This window comes from Podarcis erhardii (genome assembly GCF_964252035.2).
Source record: "Podarcis erhardii genome assembly, chromosome: 18".
Taxonomy (NCBI): domain Eukaryota; kingdom Metazoa; phylum Chordata; class Lepidosauria; order Squamata; family Lacertidae; genus Podarcis; species Podarcis erhardii.
Window position 1 is genome coordinate 6,371,370 of NC_138516.1, and position 7,231 is coordinate 6,378,600.

Genomic DNA, 7,231 nt, shown 5'->3' on the forward strand with positions numbered 1-7,231 from the left:
CCAGTATACCTGAAGGAGCGTCTCCACCCCCATCGTTCTGCCCGGACGCTGAGGTCCAGCTCCGAGGGCCTTCTGGTGGTTCCCTCATTGCGAGAAGCCAAGTTACAGGGAACCAGGCAGAGGGCCTTCTTGGTGGTGGCACCCTCCCTGTGGAACGCCCTCCCACCAGATGTCAAGGAAATAAACAACTAACAGACTTTTAGAAGACATCTGAAGGCAGCCCTGTTTAGGGAAGTTTTTAATGTGTGACATTTTAATGTATTTTTAATCTTGGTTGGAAGCCGCCCAGAGTGGCTGGGGAAACCCAACGAGATGGGCAGATTATTATTATTATTATTATTATTATTATTATTATTATTATTATAATTGGCTGGGAGGCAGGTGCAAGCAGGGTAAAAGGAGAGGGTCAGTCTGTGCTGAGGGCTGTAAGGAGCCAGGTCAATTTGTTGGGGTCAGTGATGTCCAGGCCAAACTCAGCTACCTCCCTCTGGTAGCTCTTGCAATATCACCCCCTGGTCATACAATGGTGCTGCTGTGACGCACCATCTGTCCATTTGTTTCTTATATCTTTCCCATTTCTATGTTCAACTTCTCCACATTTCTGCATTGTTTCTATTTTTAATTTTTTGGGGGGGACAAAGTAATGTGGGTGGCGCTGTGGGTTAAACCACAGAGCCTAGGACTTGCCAATCAGAAGGTCGGTGGTTCGAATCCCAGCAACGACGGGGTGAGCTCCCATTGCTCGGTCCCTGCTCCTGCCCACCTAGCAGTTCGAAAGCACGTCAAAGTGCAAGTAGATAAATAGGTACCACTCCAGTGGGAAGGTAAACGGCGTTTCTGTGCGCTGCTCTGGTTCGCCAGAAGCGGCTTAGTCCTGCTGGCCACATGACCCGGAAGCTGTACGCCGGCTCCCTCGGCCAGTAAAGTGAGATGAGCGCTGCAACCCCAGAGTCAGCCATGACTGGACCTAATGCTCAGAGGTCCCTTTACCTTTACCTAATAATCATAAATAAATAAGAATAAAAATGTAAAAATGTGCACCCCACCACCGAGACCGTTCCATTGTAACTATCCAACCTCCCAAAATTTCAACACCTCTTGCGATGGTTTGACCCCCTTTCCATTTCCAAATTCTACAAACACCTTCCAGAATCATTCCTCCTGCATATTCCCCGTCTTACCTTAATGACACATGTTAATTTATCCAGGGCCATCTTTAGTATATGCACCACCGGGGTGCAAAGATCTGCCCAGGCCACCCCCCAAAATTTTTTAGTTTAGCCCCCAAATTAACTTTTATTATGCTTATGCCACTATTGTCATTTGATAAATAGTGCTCACACCTGCGCAGCTCTAAAAGGAGGTTTTCGTGTGTGTGTTTTGTTTAAAACCAGCTTTTCTAAAGACAAAGAACACATTGGGAGTTGGTTTAAAGACTCCATGCATGCGCTGACGGTCACAGGGAGGTGTCTGAAAGATAAAACGGGCGGGCATTGTGCGCATGCGTTGGAGAACCATCTTGGGCAACCTTTCATTGTGGGAGCAACCTTATTCCTAGAGGAGCTTTGAGGGCCCTTGCGAGTGCACATATACGAGTTTTTCTTGGGAAGGAGCCTGTGCACACTCCTGTCGCTAGATAAGCGAGTTCTCTTTCTGTCTCTCCCTCTTCAGCAACCGGGTGCCCTGCACCCCTTGCACCCCCGGGTAAAGACGGCCCTGAATTTATCATTAATAGCTATATGCCACACCTCTTCATACCCTTCCTCCATTTTATATTCTGCTTGCCCCTTCTACTTCCTGGCTATAATCAGCGGCATAGCGTGGGTTGTCGGCACCCGGGGCAAGGCAAGTAATTTGCGCCCCCTAACCCGGGGCAAGGCAAGTAATTTGCGCCCCTAACCCCTAACCTGCCGCCGCTGCCAGCTTCTTCTTGCTGCCGCCTGGGCTGGTCGGATGTGGCTCTCTCCCGTGCTCAGCGCTGCGCTGGGCGGCCGCTGCACTGTCCCTCCCCCAGATAGTCCCCCCTCCCTTGCTCTCTCTCTGCTCCGCACCGCAACGCACGCCTGGCACCCTCCCCCTCCACAGTGGGCGGCGACCCGGCAGCTCGGATCGGATTCGCACAGCCAGCACTGCAGTGAGAGTGAGTGAGCCAGGTAGGGGCAGAGAGCTGCGAGTGCGAGCGCGCCCCCCCCCAAATGTTGCACCCGGTGCGGCTGGCCCCCCCTGCACCCCCCACGCTACACCACTGGCTATAATAATTTGTGCCGCTGTCAATAAATTTGCGAGCAAGTCCTGGGAACCTTCCATCTGCATCATTTTTTAAAGAAAAGGCCCTGCTGTAAATTCATCAGCATTCTAGCGTGACGTGCAAAATTTCTGCATGCAGTTTTTTTGGCCCAATAGGTTACATGTGTGTGCCAGAATCCCACCCCATTCAGGAACCCCTAGAACAGATTCGGTAGAAAGGTGGGATCTTTTGCACAGAGGCAATCATGCATCGCCCGAAGAACAGGAGCCAAGCTTGCTGAATCAGGCAGGGTGTGATGGCCTGGGATTCCGATTCAGAGGCTGAACCGGAGGAATCCCAGCCTGCACAGGAGTCCCCGCCTCCAGGGCCAGCTGAGCTGGGGCAGGGCCTTGATTCTGAAGCGCCTGCACCTGTGCCGGATCCTCAGGAGCAGGCACCAGGTGAATCCACTCTGGCTCCAGAGGTGGTTGAGGACTCAGTGCCTGCAGGTGAGTCTCCCCCTGGGCCCAGTAACCCTTCAGCCTCTCCTGAACTGCAGAGGCTCAGGGCAGAGAGGCGAAGGGAACTGGTTTCTCCTAGGAGGAGTGCTCGCCTTAAGGCCAGGAGAGGCGGGTCTCCTGGGGGCCGGGACCACCCCTGGCCTCAGAGAAGATAAAGGCCAGTCAGCCCGGTCCCAGGTTGCGGGAGCAACGTCGATGAAGAGCTGTTTCGGCCAGCACCCAGTCCTGTTCCTCCAGAGTTCCTGTCCTTGACCGGCTTCCTGCTTCGGACCTCGCCCCGCTCCTTCGGAACTGTTTCCAGGCTATTGACCCAGGACCGGACTTCGACTACGCCAACGGTAACCTTCCCCCCGGGACCAGCACACAGGGCTTTATGTATCGTTACACACCACCCAAGTGGTGAAAGATTTCATGGGTTCCTGGTGCTTACCCAGGGTTCATGTTTCCTTTGGAAATGAGGCATGGCAGAGACTGTGGTGCCTTTGTGATATATGGTTTATTTACACATATACAGAATGGCATATGCTAGAGCATGCTATATTCATGCTGTACTCACAGCAGACCAGTGTACTCACAGATGCGGGTGGCACTGTGGTCTAAACCACTGAGCCTCTTGAGCTTGCTGATCGGAAGGTCGGCGGTTCAAATCCCCACGGCGGAGTGAGCTCCCATTGCTCCGTCCCAGCTCCTGCCAACCTAGCAGTTCGAAAGCACACCAGGGCAAGTAGATAAATAGGTACCATTGCAGCGGGAAGGTAAACGGCGTTTCCGTGCACTCTGGTTTCCGTCACGGTGTCCCGTTGCGCCAGAAGCAGTTTAGTCCTGCTGGCCACATGACCCAGAAAGCTGTCTGCGGACAAACACCGGCTCCCTCGGCCTGAAAGCGAGATAATTGCCGCAACCCCAGAGTCACCTTTGACTGGACTGAACCATCCAGGGGTCCTCCTTCTTCTTTTACAGCAAACGGGCAGATGGAGTTCATCAACCTAGGAAGGGAGCCCATCTAGGAGAAGGAAAACTCTGACCCTAAACCTCCACTGCCTTACGGGACATCTTCAGGAGAAGAATCAGGAGTAAACCCAACACATATCCAGGGCAGAGTTCCTAAGACGGTTGGCTGGCTCCTGTATGCCTCCTTCCAGCAATTCCTGCCGCCATGCTGGCGCCAAACGTCTAGCTCTGCTTTTCTTTGGACCACATCAGTGAGGCCGGGGGGGGGGGTCTTGTCGTCTGGACCGCCCAGGACAGACCCTGGGAAGGTCACTTCATTGCTGCTAACATACCGCATAGTTTTGCTCTATAAGACTCACTTTTTCCCTCCTAAAAAGTAAGGGGAAATGTGTGTGCATCTTATGGAGCGAATGCAGGCTGCGCAGCTATCCCAGAAGCCAGAACAGCGAGAGGGATTGCTGCTTTCACTGCGCAGCGATCCCTCTTGCTGTTCTGGCTTCTGAGATTCGGAATTTTTTTTTCCTTGTTTTCCTCCTCCAAAAACTAGGTGCGTCTTGTGGTCTGGTGCGTCTTATAGAGTGAAAAATACAGTGCCTTCCAACATTTCTCCCATGAAAACAAGGACATCCTATTCTCCATGAAGAAGCTTCTCCAGTGTTTGATCTCACCACACACATATACACATTGACATTTGTCATATTCAGCCAATGACAACGTCTCTGCCTTGCCTACCTCACAGGATTGTTGTAAAGAAAAAACGTGCAAGGGAAGACATCATGTACAACAGATAAATGGAATGAAATAAAATTTCAGCTGTAAACTGCCTTGGTTCTCCTTGTCAGGGAAAAAGGCAGGATACCATAGTCATAGAATCCTAGAGTTGGAAGAGACCACAAGGGCCATCGAGTCCAACCCCCTGCCAAGCAGGAAACACCATCAGAGCACTCCTGACATATGGTTGTCAAGCCTCTGCTTAAAGACCTCCAAAGGAGGAGACTCCACCACACTCCTTGGCAGCAAATTCCACTGTCAAACAGCTCTTACTGTCAGGAAGTTCTTCCTAATGTTTAGGTGGAATCTTCTTTCTTGTAGTTTGGATCCATTGCTCCGTGTCCGCTTCTCTGGAGCAGCAGAAAACAACCTTTCTCCCTCCTCTATGTGACATCCTTTTATATATTTGAACATGGCTATCATATCACCCCTTAACCTCCTCTTCTCCAGGCTAAACATGCCCAGCTCCCTTAGCTGTTCCTCATAAGGCATCGTTTCCAGGCCTTTGACCATTTTGGTTGCCCTCCTCTGGACACGTTCCAGTTTGTCAGTGTCCTTCTTGAACTGTGGTGACCAGAACTGGACACAGTACTCCAGGTGAGGTCTGACCAGAGCAGAATACAGTGGCACTATTACTTCCCTTGATCTAGATGCTATACTCCTATTGATGCAGCCCAGAATTGCATTGGCTTTTTTAGCTGCCGCGTCACACTGTTGGCTCATGTCAAGTTTGTGGTCAACCAAGACTCCTAGATCCTTTTCACATGTACTGCTCTCAAGCCAGGTGTCACCCATCTTGTATTTGTGCCTCTCATTTTTTTTGCCCAAGTGCAATACTTTACATTTCTTCCTGTTAAAATTCATCTTGTTTGTTTTGGCCCAGTTCTCTAATCTGTCAAGGTCGTTTTAAAGTGTGATCCTGTCCTCTGGGGTGTTAGCCACTCCTCCCAGTTTGGTGTCATCTGCAAATTTGATCAGGATGCCCTTGAGTCCATCATCCAAGTTGTTGATAAAGATGTTGAATAAGACCGGGCCCAAGACAGAACCTAGTAGTAATGAAAACTGAGGATGATCAGGATACATGCCAGAGAGTAAGTCCTATTGAACTCAGTGGGACTTACTTCTGAGTAAAATGCGTAGGACTGCTGTGTAATGCGGCCCGGTCTTGACCCAGTTACCTGGGAGTCAGCTCCAGTGAATACAGTAGGGCTTCCTTCTGAGTAGACAGTGTAAAGCTCCATTTACAATAAAGGAATAAACACGTTCTGCGTTTCCTAAGAAATGGGTGGTTGCGGAAGCACAGCAATGAAAGAATAAGAAGTGGATTGGTGACCTTTTTCTTCAAAATGATAGGGAGGGCTTCGCATGCCAGCCTCCCCATTTGGGGCAGGGATTTCATTTTCTGTATAAACAGGACTCCGTTTTTTGCAACACCACTTAATTGTTCTCCGAGACATGGGGAGGGAAGAAAGCAGAACTGGGACACACTGTGATCAATCCAGACACTGGGACGGCTTCTGTAATTCCGGGACTGTCCCTGGAAAATAGGGACACTTGGAAGACCTGGGGCAACGCGACAGTTTGACTTTCCCCCTGGAGGCAAACTCCATTGTTTATTGAGACAAACGGTTGCCAGCTCACACCCTGAGCCTGGAGGGGGTTCAAAGCATTACAGTCCTGTTTCTCCCATTACTACCGCATTGGATAAAATAATATAAAACAAATCAGTCCCTCAGCTCAGGTTGCTGCCTTCAACAGACCCACTTTTTCTCTGCTAGCTACCTCTCCTGACCCACAGACACCCACTGCACTTCTACCAGGTGATTTCCTAAGCATGGAAAAACTGGGTGGGCATGCATTGCGACGCTGCTAAATTCAGCATCTGGCAGCCCGATGCTCCAAGCCAGCGGTTCTCAACCTGTGGGTCCCCAGATGTTGTTGGACTACAACTCCCATCTTCCCTGAGCTCTGGCCTTGCTAGCTAGGGGTGATAGGTAGTTCAACAACACCTGGGGACCCACAGGTTGAGAAAGGCTGCTCCAAGCATCAATTAAACTCCAACACCCACTTAAACCAAGGATTTTAGGGGAGTCAAGGCACGCCCAAACTCATAACAATATGTTAAAGCAAGACCTTAGGTGCATAGCTGTCAACTTACAGATTTCAAAATAAGGGACCAGCAGCCTTGAAAATAAGGGATCAGCAGCTAAAATAAGGGATTTTCCAGGCACAGGTATGTTCAACTTCTGAGCCAAAGGCAGAAAGCCCAGCCAGCAGCCAAACGAAGCCTCAAGCGGTGGTTCCCACAGCGCAGCAACCTGGCAAAGGGGATGCAGCAAGGGAAACCACCGTCATCTCTCCGCTGGGAAGCGCTGAGCAAAGGCGAGTCCCCAGGCAACGCGGCCGATTTGATCAGCACAAGGCATGCAAGCTCCACCCCCCAGTCGTTCTTAGACTCCTTATTGGGTGAGCAACGCAGCCAAGCAACACAGTTGGAGCCTCCTTCCTCCCTGGTCGGCAGGGAGAGGAGCTGCTTCCTTTGAAACCTGGGAAATTTAAGGGACATCATCAATAAGGGACAGCAGCGGGACACAGCGCTGGGATAAGGGACTTTCCCGCCAAATAAGGGACAGTTGACAGCTATGCTGTCACGGCAGAACTGTCAGAAACCTGGCAAAGCTACGGAGCCCGGCTGGTCCTCTTCCTCTAACCCGGTTCCTCTGCCAGGCGAAGTAACAATGATGATAATAAAAACCTTGCA